Source organism: Eschscholzia californica, unplaced genomic scaffold (genome assembly GCF_041429995.1).
Source record: "Eschscholzia californica isolate CP2 unplaced genomic scaffold, dmEscCali1.0.p SCAF_6, whole genome shotgun sequence".
Classification (NCBI taxonomy): Eukaryota; Viridiplantae; Streptophyta; class Magnoliopsida; order Ranunculales; family Papaveraceae; genus Eschscholzia; species Eschscholzia californica.
Window position 1 is genome coordinate 6,778,077 of NW_028238483.1, and position 14,592 is coordinate 6,792,668.

The 14,592-nt window shown below is 36.7% G+C and overlaps 21 non-coding genes across 21 annotated transcripts; all 21 read right to left on the reverse strand.

Moving 5' to 3' along the window:
- Nucleotides 1–414: 414 nt before the first annotated feature.
- On the reverse strand, nt 415–533 carry LOC147531046 (5S ribosomal RNA). The gene has a single exon (XR_015228924.1). It is a non-coding gene; the product is annotated as a 5S ribosomal RNA (ribosomal RNA).
- A 560-nt stretch (nt 534–1,093) lies between these two features.
- Nucleotides 1,094–1,212, reverse strand: LOC147531047 (5S ribosomal RNA). The gene has a single exon (XR_015228610.1). It is a non-coding gene; the product is annotated as a 5S ribosomal RNA (ribosomal RNA).
- Nucleotides 1,213–1,771: 559 nt separating this feature from the next.
- On the reverse strand, nt 1,772–1,890 carry LOC147531048 (5S ribosomal RNA). Its single transcript, XR_015228942.1, has one exon. It is a non-coding gene; the product is annotated as a 5S ribosomal RNA (ribosomal RNA).
- A 583-nt stretch (nt 1,891–2,473) lies between these two features.
- Nucleotides 2,474–2,592, reverse strand: LOC147531049 (5S ribosomal RNA). The gene has a single exon (XR_015228622.1). It is a non-coding gene; the product is annotated as a 5S ribosomal RNA (ribosomal RNA).
- A 562-nt stretch (nt 2,593–3,154) lies between these two features.
- On the reverse strand, nt 3,155–3,273 carry LOC147531050 (5S ribosomal RNA). The gene has a single exon (XR_015228948.1). It is a non-coding gene; the product is annotated as a 5S ribosomal RNA (ribosomal RNA).
- A 559-nt stretch (nt 3,274–3,832) lies between these two features.
- Nucleotides 3,833–3,951, reverse strand: LOC147531051 (5S ribosomal RNA). The gene has a single exon (XR_015228633.1). It is a non-coding gene; the product is annotated as a 5S ribosomal RNA (ribosomal RNA).
- A 560-nt stretch (nt 3,952–4,511) lies between these two features.
- Nucleotides 4,512–4,630, reverse strand: LOC147531052 (5S ribosomal RNA). The gene has a single exon (XR_015228925.1). It is a non-coding gene; the product is annotated as a 5S ribosomal RNA (ribosomal RNA).
- A 560-nt stretch (nt 4,631–5,190) lies between these two features.
- On the reverse strand, nt 5,191–5,309 carry LOC147531053 (5S ribosomal RNA). The gene has a single exon (XR_015228926.1). It is a non-coding gene; the product is annotated as a 5S ribosomal RNA (ribosomal RNA).
- Nucleotides 5,310–5,870: 561 nt separating this feature from the next.
- LOC147531054 (5S ribosomal RNA) lies at nt 5,871–5,989 on the reverse strand. The gene has a single exon (XR_015228927.1). It is a non-coding gene; the product is annotated as a 5S ribosomal RNA (ribosomal RNA).
- Nucleotides 5,990–6,550: 561 nt separating this feature from the next.
- Nucleotides 6,551–6,669, reverse strand: LOC147531055 (5S ribosomal RNA). Its single transcript, XR_015228644.1, has one exon. It is a non-coding gene; the product is annotated as a 5S ribosomal RNA (ribosomal RNA).
- A 561-nt stretch (nt 6,670–7,230) lies between these two features.
- On the reverse strand, nt 7,231–7,349 carry LOC147531056 (5S ribosomal RNA). Its single transcript, XR_015228655.1, has one exon. It is a non-coding gene; the product is annotated as a 5S ribosomal RNA (ribosomal RNA).
- A 560-nt stretch (nt 7,350–7,909) lies between these two features.
- LOC147531057 (5S ribosomal RNA) lies at nt 7,910–8,028 on the reverse strand. The gene has a single exon (XR_015228666.1). It is a non-coding gene; the product is annotated as a 5S ribosomal RNA (ribosomal RNA).
- A 560-nt stretch (nt 8,029–8,588) lies between these two features.
- On the reverse strand, nt 8,589–8,707 carry LOC147531058 (5S ribosomal RNA). The gene has a single exon (XR_015228677.1). It is a non-coding gene; the product is annotated as a 5S ribosomal RNA (ribosomal RNA).
- Nucleotides 8,708–9,268: 561 nt separating this feature from the next.
- LOC147531059 (5S ribosomal RNA) lies at nt 9,269–9,387 on the reverse strand. Its single transcript, XR_015228688.1, has one exon. It is a non-coding gene; the product is annotated as a 5S ribosomal RNA (ribosomal RNA).
- Nucleotides 9,388–9,947: 560 nt separating this feature from the next.
- On the reverse strand, nt 9,948–10,066 carry LOC147531060 (5S ribosomal RNA). The gene has a single exon (XR_015228699.1). It is a non-coding gene; the product is annotated as a 5S ribosomal RNA (ribosomal RNA).
- A 561-nt stretch (nt 10,067–10,627) lies between these two features.
- On the reverse strand, nt 10,628–10,746 carry LOC147531061 (5S ribosomal RNA). Its single transcript, XR_015228914.1, has one exon. It is a non-coding gene; the product is annotated as a 5S ribosomal RNA (ribosomal RNA).
- Nucleotides 10,747–11,307: 561 nt separating this feature from the next.
- LOC147531062 (5S ribosomal RNA) lies at nt 11,308–11,426 on the reverse strand. The gene has a single exon (XR_015228710.1). It is a non-coding gene; the product is annotated as a 5S ribosomal RNA (ribosomal RNA).
- Nucleotides 11,427–11,986: 560 nt separating this feature from the next.
- LOC147531063 (5S ribosomal RNA) lies at nt 11,987–12,105 on the reverse strand. Its single transcript, XR_015228721.1, has one exon. It is a non-coding gene; the product is annotated as a 5S ribosomal RNA (ribosomal RNA).
- Nucleotides 12,106–12,666: 561 nt separating this feature from the next.
- On the reverse strand, nt 12,667–12,785 carry LOC147531064 (5S ribosomal RNA). Its single transcript, XR_015228733.1, has one exon. It is a non-coding gene; the product is annotated as a 5S ribosomal RNA (ribosomal RNA).
- Nucleotides 12,786–13,345: 560 nt separating this feature from the next.
- Nucleotides 13,346–13,464, reverse strand: LOC147531065 (5S ribosomal RNA). Its single transcript, XR_015228744.1, has one exon. It is a non-coding gene; the product is annotated as a 5S ribosomal RNA (ribosomal RNA).
- A 558-nt stretch (nt 13,465–14,022) lies between these two features.
- LOC147531066 (5S ribosomal RNA) lies at nt 14,023–14,141 on the reverse strand. Its single transcript, XR_015228918.1, has one exon. It is a non-coding gene; the product is annotated as a 5S ribosomal RNA (ribosomal RNA).
- Nucleotides 14,142–14,592: the final 451 nt, after the last annotated feature.

Sequence of the window (14,592 nt, forward strand, 5' to 3'; positions counted from 1 at the left end):
TATTGTTCTCTCACTAAAAGATTTTTCCTAAATTACCTATATTAAATTTGGAGTATTCAAATAAATAATATGTCGGAAGTAGTGTAGAAATAACTGAAACTTTTTATTCTTATTAAAAGTAAAGGGTAGATTGGGAAATGATAATGAAATTAGTAGTAAATATTTCCGGACATATTTTTATGTCTCCAAATCGCTGTCATCGGTTTATAATACGTACGACGAGTTATTCCAGTTTTAAATTACTCGAGTTACACAAAATTCTGAAAAATAGACGGATGACACAGAAAACAACGTTTTTTTTGGCAAATCCGACGATCCTAACCCGCCTTTGGCAGGTTATTTTCTTCCCCTCTTCTCCATCTCTCCGACGAGACAAAAAAAAAAATAGAAAAAGGGAAAAAAAAAGTAGAAAAAGGGATGCAACACGAGGACTTCCCAGGAGGTCACCCATCCTAGTACTACTCTCGCCCAAGCACGCTTAACTTCGGAGTTCTGATGGGATCCGGTGGATTGGTGCTGGTATGATCGCATCCGTTAGTATTTTACAATGGGTACTACTTGTTCTCATCGTGGACTCCTATTTCTCCCCGATTTCACGCACTCTATAGTGATACGACGTAAAAACGTTTACTCCCTCCGTCCGATTATGTTTGACTTTTTAGCAGATCCAATTTTTATTTATTGTTCTCTCACTAAAAGATTTTTCCTAAATTACCTATATTAAATTTGGAGTATTCAAATAAATAATATGTCGGAAGTAGTGTAGAAATAACTGAAACTTTTTATTCTTATTAAAAGTAAAGGGTAGATTGGGAAATGCTAATGAAATTAGTAATAAATATTTCCGGACATATTTTTATGTCTCCAAATCGCTGTCATCGGTTTATAATACGTACGACGAGTTATTCCAGTTTTAAATTACTCGAGTTACACAAAATTCTGAAAAATAGACGGATGACACAGAAAACAACGTTTTTTTGGCAAATCCGACGATCCTAACCCGCCTTTGGCAGGTTATTTTCTTCCCCTCTTCTCCATCTCTCCGACGAGACAAAAAAAAAAAGTAGAAAAAGGGAAAAAAAAAGTAGAAAAAGGGATGCAACACGAGGACTTCCCAGGAGGTCACCCATCCTAGTACTACTCTCGCCCAAGCACGCTTAACTTCGGAGTTCTGATGGGATCCGGTGGATTAGTGCTGGTATGATCGCATCCGTTAGTATTTTACAATGGGTACTACTTGTTCTCATCGTGGACTCCTATTTCTCCCCGATTTCACGCACTCTATAGTGATACGACGTAAAAACGTTTACTCCCTCCGTCCGATTATGTTTGACTTTTTAGCAGATCCAATTTTTATTTATTGTTCTCTCACTAAAAGATTTTTCCTAAATTACCTATATTAAATTTGGAGTATTCAAATAAATAATATGTCGGAAGTAGTGTAGAAATAACTGAAACTTTTTATTCTTATTAAAAGTAAAGGGTAGATTGGGAAATGCTAATGAAATTAGTAATAAATATTTCCGGACATATTTTTATGTCTCCAAATCGCTGTCATCGGTTTATAATACGTACGACGAGTTATTCCAGTTTTAAATTACTCGAGTTACACAAAATTCTGAAAAATAGACGGATGACACAGAAAACAACGTTTTTTTGGCAAATCCGACGATCCTAACCCGCCTTTGGCAGGTTATTTTCTTCCCCTCTTCTCCATCTCTCCGACGAGACAAAAAAAAAAGTAGAAAAAGGGAAAAAAAAAGTAGAAAAAGGGATGCAACACGAGGACTTCCCAGGAGGTCAGCCATCCTAGTACTACTCTCGCCCAAGCACGCTTAACTTCGGAGTTCTGATGGGATCCGGTGGATTAGTGCTGGTATGATCGCATCCGTTAGTATTTTACAATGGGTACTACTTGTTCTCATCGTGGACTCCTATTTCTCCCCGATTTCACGCACTCTATAGTGATACGACGTAAAAACGTTTACTCCCTCCGTCCGATTATGTTTGACTTTTTAGCAGATCCAATTTTTATTTATTGTTCTCTCACTAAAAGATTTTTCCTAAATTACCTATATTAAATTTGGAGTATTCAAATAAATAATATGTCGGAAGTAGTGTAGAAATAACTGAAACTTTTTATTCTTATTAAAAGTAAAGGGTAGATTGGGAAATGATAATGAAATTAGTAGTAAATATTTCCGGACATATTTTTATGTCTCCAAATCGCTGTCATCGGTTTATAATACGTACGACGAGTTATTCCAGTTTTAAATTACTCGAGTTACACAAAATTTTGAAAAATAGACGGATGACACAGAAAACAACGTTTTTTTTGGCAAATCCGACGATCCTAACCCGCCTTTGGCAGGTTATTTTCTTCCCCTCTTCTCCATCTCTCCGACGAGACAAAAAAAAAAAAGTAGAAAAAGGGAAAAAAAAAGTAGAAAAAGGGAAAAAAAAAGTAGAAAAAGGGATGCAACACGAGGACTTCCCAGGAGGTCACCCATCCTAGTACTACTCTCGCCCAAGCACGCTTAACTTCGGAGTTCTGATGGGATCCGGTGGATTAGTGCTGGTATGATCGCATCCTTTAGTATTTTACAATGGGTACTACTTGTTCTCATCGTGGACTCCTATTTCTCCCCGATTGCACGCACTCTATAGTGATACGACGTAAAAACGTTTACTCCCTCCGTCCGATTATGTTTGACTTTTTAGCAGATCCAATTTTTATTTATTGTTCTCTCACTAAAAGATTTTTCCTAAATTACCTATATTAAATTTGGAGTATTCAAATAAATAATATGTCGGAAGTAGTGTAGAAATAACTGAAACTTTTTATTCTTATTAAAAGTAAAGGGTAGATTGGGAAATGCTAATGAAATTAGTAATAAATATTTCCGGACATATTTTTATGTCTCCAACTCGCTGTCATCGGTTTATAATACGTACGACGAGTTATTCCAGTTTTAAATTACTCGAGTTACACAAAATTCTGAAAAATAGACGGATGACACAGAAAACAACGTTTTTTTGGCAAATCCGACGATCCTAACCCGCCTTTGGCAGGTTATTTTCTTCCCCTCTTCTCCATCTCTCCGACGAGACAAAAAAAAAAAAAGTAGAAAAAGGGAAAAAAAAAGTAGAAAAAGGGATGCAACACGAGGACTTCCCAGGAGGTCACCCATCCTAGTACTACTCTCGCCCAAGCACGCTTAACTTTGGAGTTCTGATGGGATCCGGTGGATTAGTGCTGGTATGATCGCATCCGTTAGTATTTTACAATGGGTACTACTTGTTCTCATCGTGGACTCCTATTTCTCCCCGATTTCACGCACTCTATAGTGATACGACGTAAAAACGTTTACTCCCTCCGTCCGATTATGTTTAACTTTTTAGCAGATCCAATTTTTATTTATTGTTCTCTCACTAAAAGATTTTTCCTAAATTACCTATATTAAATTTGGAGTATTCAAATAAATAATATGTCGGAAGTAGTGTAGAAATAACTGAAACTTTTTATTCTTATTAAAAGTAAAGGGTAGATTGGGAAATGCTAATGAAATTAGTAATAAATATTTCCGGACATATTTTTATGTCTCCAAATCGCTGTCATCGGTTTATAATACGTACGACGAGTTATTCCAGTTTTAAATTACTCGAGTTACACAAAATTCTGAAAAATAGACGGATGACACAGAAAACAACGTTTTTTTGGCAAATCCGACGATCCTAACCCGCCTTTGGCAGGTTATTTTCTTCCCCTCTTCTCCATCTCTCCGACGAGACAAAAAAAAAAGTAGAAAAAGGGAAAAAAAAAGTAGAAAAAGGGATGCAACACGAGGACTTCCCAGGAGGTCACCCATCCTAGTACTACTCTCGCCCAAGCACGCTTAACTTCGGAGTTCTGATGGGATCCGGTGGATTAGTGCTGGTATGATCGCATCCGTTAGTATTTTACAATGGGTACTACTTGTTCTCATCGTGGACTCCTATTTCTCCCCGATTTCACGCACTCTATAGTGATACGACGTAAAAACGTTTACTCCCTCCGTCCGATTATGTTTGACTTTTTAGCAGATCCAATTTTTATTTATTGTTCTCTCACTAAAAGATTTTTCCTAAATTACCTATATTAAATTTGGAGTATTCAAATAAATAATATGTCGGAAGTAGTGTAGAAATAACTGAAACTTTTTATTCTTATTAAAAGTAAAGGGTAGATTGGGAAATGCTAATGAAATTAGTAATAAATATTTCCGGACATATTTTTATGTCTCCAAATCGCTGTCATCGGTTTATAATACGTACGACGAGTTATTCCAGTTTTAAATTACTCGAGTTACACAAAATTCTGAAAAATAGACGGATGACACAGAAAACAACGTTTTTTTGGCAAATCCGACGATCCTAACCCGCCTTTGGCAGGTTATTTTCTTCCCCTCTTCTCCATCTCTCCGACGAGACAAAAAAAAAAAGTAGAAAAAGGGAAAAAAAAAGTAGAAAAAGGGATGCAACACGAGGACTTCCCAGGAGGTCACCCATCCTAGTACTACTCTCGCCCAAGCACGCTTAACTTCGGAGTTCTGATGGGATCCGGTGGATTAGTGCTGGTATGATCGCATCTGTTAGTATTTTACAATGGGTACTACTTGTTCTCATCTTGGACTCCTATTTCTCCCCGATTTCACGCACTCTATAGTGATACGACGTAAAAACGTTTACTCCCTCCGTCCGATTATGTTTGACTTTTTAGCAGATCCAATTTTTATTTATTGTTCTCTCACTAAAAGATTTTTCCTAAATTACCTATATTAAATTTGGAGTATTCGAATAAATAATATGTCGGAAGTAGTGTAGAAATAACTGAAACTTTTTATTCTTATTAAAAGTAAAGGGTAGATTGGGAAATGCTAATGAAATTAGTAATAAATATTTCCGGACATATTTTTATGTCTCCAAATCGCTGTCATCGGTTTATAATACGTACGACGAGTTATTCCAGTTTTAAATTACTCGAGTTACACAAAATTCTGAAAAATAGACGGATGACACAGAAAACAACGTTTTTTTTGGCAAATCCGACGATCCTAACCCGCCTTTGGCAGGTTATTTTCTTCCCCTCTTCTCCATCTCTCCGACGAGACAAAAAAAAAAGTAGAAAAAGGGAAAAAAAAAGTAGAAAAAGGGATGCAACACGAGGACTTCCCAGGAGGTCACCCATCCTAGTACTACTCTCGCCCAAGCACGCTTAACTTCGGAGTTCTGATGGGATCCGGTGGATTAGTGCTGGTATGATCGCATCTGTTAGTATTTTACAATGGGTACTACTTGTTCTCATCTTGGACTCCTATTTCTCCCCGATTTCACGCACTCTATAGTGATACGACGTAAAAACGTTTACTCCCTCCGTCCGATTATGTTTGACTTTTTAGCAGATCCAATTTTTATTTATTGTTCTCTCACTAAAAGATTTTTCCTAAATTACCTATATTAAATTTGGAGTATTCAAATAAATAATATGTCGGAAGTAGTGTAGAAATAACTGAAACTTTTTATTCTTATTAAAAGTAAAGGGTAGATTGGGAAATGCTAATGAAATTAGTAATAAATATTTCCGGACATATTTTTATGTCTCCAAATCGCTGTCATCGGTTTATAATACGTACGACGAGTTATTCCAGTTTTAAATTACTCGAGTTACACAAAATTCTGAAAAATAGACGGATGACACAGAAAACAACGTTTTTTTTGGCAAATCCGACGATCCTAACCCGCCTTTGGCAGGTTATTTTCTTCCCCTCTTCTCCATCTCTCCGACGAGACAAAAAAAAAAAGTAGAAAAAGGGAAAAAAAAAGTAGAAAAAGGGATGCAACACGAGGACTTCCCAGGAGGTCACCCATCCTAGTACTACTCTCGCCCAAGCACGCTTAACTTCGGAGTTCTGATGGGATCCGGTGGATTAGTGCTGGTATGATCGCATCTGTTAGTATTTTACAATGGGTACTACTTGTTCTCATCTTGGACTCCTATTTCTCCCCGATTTCACGCACTCTATAGTGATACGACGTAAAAACGTTTACTCCCTCCGTCCGATTATGTTTGACTTTTTAGCAGATCCAATTTTTATTTATTGTTCTCTCACTAAAAGATTTTTCCTAAATTACCTATATTAAATTTGGAGTATTCAAATAAATAATATGTCGGAAGTAGTGTAGAAATAACTGAAACTTTTTATTCTTATTAAAAGTAAAGGGTAGATTGGGAAATGCTAATGAAATTAGTAATAAATATTTCCGGACATATTTTTATGTCTCCAACTCGCTGTCATCGGTTTATAATACGTACGACGAGTTATTCCAGTTTTAAATTACTCGAGTTACACAAAATTCTGAAAAATAGACGGATGACACAGAAAACAACGTTTTTTTGGCAAATCCGACGATCCTAACCCGCCTTTGGCAGGTTATTTTCTTCCCCTCTTCTCCATCTCTCCGACGAGACAAAAAAAAAAAAGTAGAAAAAGGGAAAAAAAAAGTAGAAAAAGGGATGCAACACGAGGACTTCCCAGGAGGTCACCCATCCTAGTACTACTCTCGCCCAAGCACGCTTAACTTCGGAGTTCTGATGGGATCCGGTGGATTAGTGCTGGTATGATCGCATCCGTTAGTATTTTACAATGGGTACTACTTGTTCTCATCGTGGACTCCTATTTCTCCCCGATTTCACGCACTCTATAGTGATACGACGTAAAAACGTTTACTCCCTCCGTCCGATTATGTTTGACTTTTTAGCAGATCCAATTTTTATTTATTGTTCTCTCACTAAAAGATTTTTCCTAAATTACCTATATTAAATTTGGAGTATTCAAATAAATAATATGTCGGAAGTAGTGTAGAAATAACTGAAACTTTTTATTCTTATTAAAAGTAAAGGGTAGATTGGGAAATGCTAATGAAATTAGTAATAAATATTTCCGGACATATTTTTATGTCTCCAAATCGCTGTCATCGGTTTATAATACGTACGACGAGTTATTCCAGTTTTAAATTACTCGAGTTACACAAAATTCTGAAAAATAGACGGATGACACAGAAAACAACGTTTTTTTGGCAAATCCGACGATCCTAACCCGCCTTTGGCAGGTTATTTTCATCCCCTCTTCTCCATCTCTCCGACGAGACAAAAAAAAAAAAGTAGAAAAAGGGAAAAAAAAAGTAGAAAAAGGGATGCAACACGAGGACTTCCCAGGAGGTCACCCATCCTAGTACTACTCTCGCCCAAGCACGCTTAACTTCGGAGTTCTGATGGGATCCGGTGGATTAGTGCTGGTATGATCGCATCCGTTAGTATTTTACAATGGGTACTACTTGTTCTCATCGTGGACTCCTATTTCTCCCCGATTTCACGCACTCTATAGTGATACGATGTAAAAACGTTTACTCCCTCCGTCCGATTATGTTTGACTTTTTAGCAGATCCAATTTTTATTTATTGTTCTCTCACTAAAAGATTTTTCCTAAATTACCTATATTTAATTTGGAGTATTCAAATAAATAATATGTCGGAAGTAGTGTAGAAATAACTGAAACTTTTTATTCTTATTAAAAGTAAAGGGTAGATTGGGAAATGCTAATGAAATTAGTAATAAATATTTCCGGACATATTTTTATGTCTCCAAATCGCTGTCATCGGTTTATAATACGTACGACGAGTTATTCCAGTTTTAAATTACTCGAGTTACACAAAATTCTGAAAAATAGACGGATGACACAGAAAACAACGTTTTTTTGGCAAATCCGACGATCCTAACCCGCCTTTGGCAGGTTATTTTCATCCCCTCTTCTCCATCTCTCCGACGAGACAAAAAAAAAAAGTAGAAAAAGGGAAAAAAAAAGTAGAAAAAGGGATGCAACACGAGGACTTCCCAGGAGGTCACCCATCCTAGTACTACTCTCGCCCAAGCACGCTTAACTTCGGAGTTCTGATGGGATCCGGTGGATTAGTGCTGGTATGATCGCATCCGTTAGTATTTTACAATGGGTACTACTTGTTCTCATCGTGGACTCCTATTTCTCCCCGATTTCACGCACTCTATAGTGATACGACGTAAAAACGTTTACTCCCTCCGTCCGATTATGTTTGACTTTTTAGCAGATCCAATTTTTATTTATTGTTCTCTCACTAAAAGATTTTTCCTAAATTACCTATATTAAATTTGGAGTATTCAAATAAATAATATGTCGGAAGTAGTGTAGAAATAACTGAAACTTTTTATTCTTATTAAAAGTAAAGGGTAGATTGGGAAATGCTAATGAAATTAGTAATAAATATTTCCGGACATATTTTTATGTCTCCAAATCGCTGTCATCGGTTTATAATACGTACGACGAGTTATTCCAGTTTTAAATTACTCGAGTTACACAAAATTCTGAAAAATAGACGGATGACACAGAAAACAACGTTTTTTTGGCAAATCCGACGATCCTAACCCGCCTTTGGCAGGTTATTTTCATCCCCTCTTCTCCATCTCTCCGACGAGACAAAAAAAAAAAGTAGAAAAAGGGAAAAAAAAAGTAGAAAAAGGGATGCAACACGAGGACTTCCCAGGAGGTCACCCATCCTAGTACTACTCTCGCCCAAGCACGCTTAACTTCGGAGTTCTGATGGGATCCGGTGGATTAGTGCTGGTATGATCGCATCCGTTAGTATTTTACAATAGGTACTACTTGTTCTCATCGTGGACTCCTATTTCTCCCCGATTTCACGCACTCTATAGTGATACGACGTAAAAACGTTTACTCCCTCCGTCCGATTATGTTTGACTTTTTAGCAGATCCAATTTTTATTTATTGTTCTCTCACTAAAAGATTTTTCCTAAATTACCTATATTAAATTTGGAGTATTCAAATAAATAATATGTCGGAAGTAGTGTAGAAATAACTGAAACTTTTTATTCTTATTAAAAGTAAAGGGTAGATTGGGAAATGCTAATGAAATTAGTAATAAATATTTCCGGACATATTTTTATGTCTCCAAATCGCTGTCATCGGTTTATAATACGTACGACGAGTTATTCCAGTTTTAAATTACTCGAGTTACACAAAATTCTGAAAAATAGACGGATGACACAGAAAACAACGTTTTTTTGGCAAATCCGACGATCCTAACCCGCCTTTGGCAGGTTATTTTCATCCCCTCTTCTCCATCTCTCCGACGAGACAAAAAAAAAAAAGTAGAAAAAGGGAAAAAAAAAGTAGAAAAAGGGATGCAACACGAGGACTTCCCAGGAGGTCACCCATCCTAGTACTACTCTCGCCCAAGCACGCTTAACTTCGGAGTTCTGATGGGATCCGGTGGATTAGTGCTGGTATGATCGCATCCGTTAGTATTTTACAATGGGTACTACTTGTTCTCATCGTGGACTCCTATTTCTCCCCGATTTCACGCACTCTATAGTGATACGATGTAAAAACGTTTACTCCCTCCGTCCGATTATGTTTGACTTTTTAGCAGATCCAATTTTTATTTATTGTTCTCTCACTAAAAGATTTTTCCTAAATTACCTATATTTAATTTGGAGTATTCAAATAAATAATATGTCGGAAGTAGTGTAGAAATAACTGAAACTTTTTATTCTTATTAAAAGTAAAGGGTAGATTGGGAAATGCTAATGAAATTAGTAATAAATATTTCCGGACATATTTTTATGTCTCCAAATCGCTGTCATCGGTTTATAATACGTACGACGAGTTATTCCAGTTTTAAATTACTCGAGTTACACAAAATTCTGAAAAATAGACGGATGACACAGAAAACAACGTTTTTTTGGCAAATCCGACGATCCTAACCCGCCTTTGGCAGGTTATTTTCATCCCCTCTTCTCCATCTCTCCGACGAGACAAAAAAAAAAAGTAGAAAAAGGGAAAAAAAAAGTAGAAAAAGGGATGCAACACGAGGACTTCCCAGGAGGTCACCCATCCTAGTACTACTCTCGCCCAAGCACGCTTAACTTCGGAGTTCTGATGGGATCCGGTGGATTAGTGCTGGTATGATCGCATCCGTTAGTATTTTACAATGGGTACTACTTGTTCTCATCGTGGACTCCTATTTCTCCCCGATTTCACGCACTCTATAGTGATACGACGTAAAAACGTTTACTCCCTCCGTCCGATTATGTTTGACTTTTTAGCAGATCCAATTTTTATTTATTGTTCTCTCACTAAAAGATTTTTCCTAAATTACCTATATTAAATTTGGAGTATTCAAATAAATAATATGTCGGAAGTAGTGTAGAAATAACTGAAACTTTTTATTCTTATTAAAAGTAAAGGGTAGATTGGGAAATGCTAATGAAATTAGTAATAAATATTTCCGGACATATTTTTATGTCTCCAAATCGCTGTCATCGGTTTATAATACGTACGACGAGTTATTCCAGTTTTAAATTACTCGAGTTACACAAAATTCTGAAAAATAGACGGATGACACAGAAAACAACGTTTTTTTTGGCAAATCCGACGATCCTAACCCGCCTTTGGCAGGTTATTTTCTTCCCCTCTTCTCCATCTCTCCGACGAGACAAAAAAAAAAAGTAGAAAAAGGGAAAAAAAAAGTAGAAAAAGGGATGCAACACGAGGACTTCCCAGGAGGTCACCCATCCTAGTACTACTCTCGCCCAAGCACGCTTAACTTCGGAGTTCTGATGGGATCCGGAGGATTAGTGCTGGTATGATCGCATCCGTTAGTATTTTACAATGGGTACTACTTGTTCTCATCGTGGACTCCTATTTCTCCCCGATTTCACGCACTCTATAGTGATACGACATAAAAACGTTTACTCCCTCCGTCCGATTATGTTTGACTTTTTAGCAGATCCAATTTTTATTTATTGTTCTCTCACTAAAAGATTTTTCCTAAATTACCTATATTAAATTTGGAGTATTCAAATAAATAATATGTCGGAAGTAGTGTAGAAATAACTGAAACTTTTTATTCTTATTAAAAGTAAAGGGTAGATTGGGAAATGCTAATGAAATTAGTAATAAATATTTCCGGACATATTTTTATGTCTCCAAATCGCTGTCATCGGTTTATAATACGTACGACGAGTTATTCCAGTTTTAAATTACTCGAGTTACACAAAATTCTGAAAAATAGACGGATGACACAGAAAACAACGTTTTTTTGGCAAATCCGACGATCCTAACCCGCCTTTGGCAGGTTATTTTCATCCCCTCTTCTCCATCTCTCCGACGAGACAAAAAAAAAAAAGTAGAAAAAGGGAAAAAAAAAGTAGAAAAAGGGATGCAACACGAGGACTTCCCAGGAGGTCACCCATCCTAGTACTACTCTCGCCCAAGCACGCTTAACTTCGGAGTTCTGATGGGATCCGGTGGATTAGTGCTGGTATGATCGCATCCGTTAGTATTTTACAATGGGTACTACTTGTTCTCATCGTGGACTCCTATTTCTCCCCGATTTCACGCACTCTATAGTGATACGATGTAAAAACGTTTACTCCCTCCGTCCGATTATGTTTGACTTTTTAGCAGATCCAATTTTTATTTATTGTTCTCTCACTAAAAGATTTTTCCTAAATTACCTATATTTAATTTGGAGTATTCAAATAAATAATATGTCGGAAGTAGTGTAGAAATAACTGAAACTTTTTATTCCTATTAAAAGTAAAGGGTAGATTGGGAAATGCTAATGAAATTAGTAATAAATATTTCCGGACATATTTTTATGTCTCCAAATCGCTGTCATCGGTTTATAATACGTACGACGAGTTATTCCAGTTTTAAATTACTCGAGTTACACAAAATTCTGAAAAATAGACGGATGACACAGAAAACAACGTTTTTTTGGCAAATCCGACGATCCTAACCCGCCTTTGGCAGGTTATTTTCATCCCCTCTTCTCCATCTCTCCGACGAGACAAAAAAAAAAAGTAGAAAAAGGGAAAAAAAAAGTAGAAAAAGGGATGCAACACGAGGACTTCCCAGGAGGTCACCCATCCTAGTACTACTCTCGCCCAAGCACGCTTAACTTCGGAGTTCTGATGGGATCCGGTGGATTAGTGCTGGTATGATCGCATCCGTTAGTATTTTACAATGGGTACTACTTGTTCTCATCGTGGACTCCTATTTCTCCCCGATTTCACGCACTCTATAGTGATACGACGTAAAAACGTTTACTCCCTCCGTCCGATTATGTTTGACTTTTTAGCAGATCCAATTTTTATTTATTGTTCTCTCACTAAAAGATTTTTCCTAAATTAACTATATTAAATTTGGAGTATTCAAATAAATAATATGTCGGAAGTAGTGTAGAAATAACTGAAACTTTTTATTCTTATTAAAAGTAAAGGGTAGATTGGGAAATGCTAATGAAATTAGTAATAAATATTTCCGGACATATTTTTATGTCTCCAAATCGCTGTCATCGGTTTATAATACGTACGACGAGTTATTCCAGTTTTAAATTACTCGAGTTACACAAAATTCTGAAAAATAGACGGATGACACAGAAAACAACGTTTTTTTGGCAAATCCGACGATCCTAACCCGCCTTTGGCAGGTTATTTTCTTCCCCTCTTCTCCATCTCTCCGACGAGACAAAAAAAAAAAAGTAGAAAAAGGGAAAAAAAAAGTAGAAAAAGGGATGCAACACGAGGACTTCCCAGGAGGTCACCCATCCTAGTACTACTCTCGCCCAAGCACGCTTAACTTCGGAGTTCTGATGGGATCCGGTGGATTAGTGCTGGTATGATCGCATCCGTTAGTATTTTACAATAGGTACTACTTGTTCTCATCGTGGACTCCTATTTCTCCCCGATTTCACGCACTCTATAGTGATACGACGTAAAAACGTTTACTCCCTCCGTCCGATTATGTTTGACTTTTTAGCAGATCCAATTTTTATTTATTGTTCTCTCACTAAAAGATTTTTCCTAAATTACCTATATTAAATTTGGAGTATTCAAATAAATAATATGTCGGAAGTAGTGTAGAAATAACTGAAACTTTTTATTCTTATTAAAAGTAAAGGGTAGATTGGGAAATGCTAATGAAATTAGTAATAAATATTTCCGGACATATTTTTATGTCTCCAAATCGCTGTCATCGGTTTATAATACGTACGACGAGTTATTCCAGTTTTAAATTACTCGAGTTACACAAAATTCTGAAAAATAGACGGATGACACAGAAAACAATGTTTTTTTTGGCAAATCCGACGATCCTAACCCGCCTTTGGCAGGTTATTTTCTTCCCCTCTTCTCCATCTCTCCGACGAGACAAAAAAAAAAGTAGAAAAAGGGAAAAAAAAAGTAGAAAAAGGGATGCAACACGAGGACTTCCCAGGAGGTCACCCATCCTAGTACTACTCTCGCCCAAGCACGCTTAACTTCGGAGTTCTGATGGGATCCGGTGGATTAGTGCTGGTATGATCGCATCCTTTAGTATTTTACAATGGGTACTACTTGTTCTCATCGTGGACTCCTATTTCTCCCCGATTTCACGCACTCTATAGTGATACGACGTAAAAACGTTTACTCCCTCCGTCCGATTATGTTTGACTTTTTAGCAGATCCAATTTTTATTTATTGTTCTCTCACTAAAAGATTTTTCCTAAATTACCTATATTAAATTTGGAGTATTCAAATAAATAATATGTCGGAAGTAGTGTAGAAATAACTGAAACTTTTTATTCTTATTAAAAGTAAAGGGTAGATTGGGAAATGCTAATGAAATTAGTAATAAATATTTCCGGACATATTTTTATGTCTCCAAATCGCTGTCATCGGTTTATAATACGTACGACGAGTTATTCCAGTTTTAAATTACTCGAGTTACACAAAATTCTGAAAAATAGACGGATGACACAGAAAACAACGTTTTTTTGGCAAATCCGACGATCCTAACCCGCCTTTGGCAGGTTATTTTCTTCCCCTCTTCTCCATCTCTCCGACGAGACAAAAAAAAAGTAGAAAAAGGGAAAAAAAAAGTAGAAAAAGGGATGCAACACGAGGACTTCCCAGGAGGTCACCCATCCTAGTACCACTCTCGCCCAAGCACGCTTAACTTCGGAGTTCTGATGGGATCCGGTGGATTAGTGCTGGTATGATCGCATCCGTTAGTATTTTACAATGGGTACTACTTGTTCTCATCGTGGACTCCTATTTCTCCCCGATTTCACGCACTCTATAGTGATACGACGTAAAAACGTTTACTCCCTCCGTCCGATTATGTTTGACTTTTTAGCAGATCCAATTTTTATTTATTGTTCTCTCACTAAAAGATTTTTCCTAAATTACCTATATTAAATTTGGAGTATTCAAATAAATAATATGTCGGAAGTAGTGTAGAAATAACTGAAACTTTTTATTCTTATTAAAAGTAAAGGGTAGATTGGGAAATGCTAATGAAATTAGTAATAAATATTTCCGGACATATTTTTATGTCTCCAACTCGCTGTCATCGGTTTATAATACGTACGACGAGTTATTCCAGTTTTAAATTACTCGAGTTACACAAAATTCTGAAAAATAGACGGATGACACAGAAAACAACGTTTTTTTGGCAA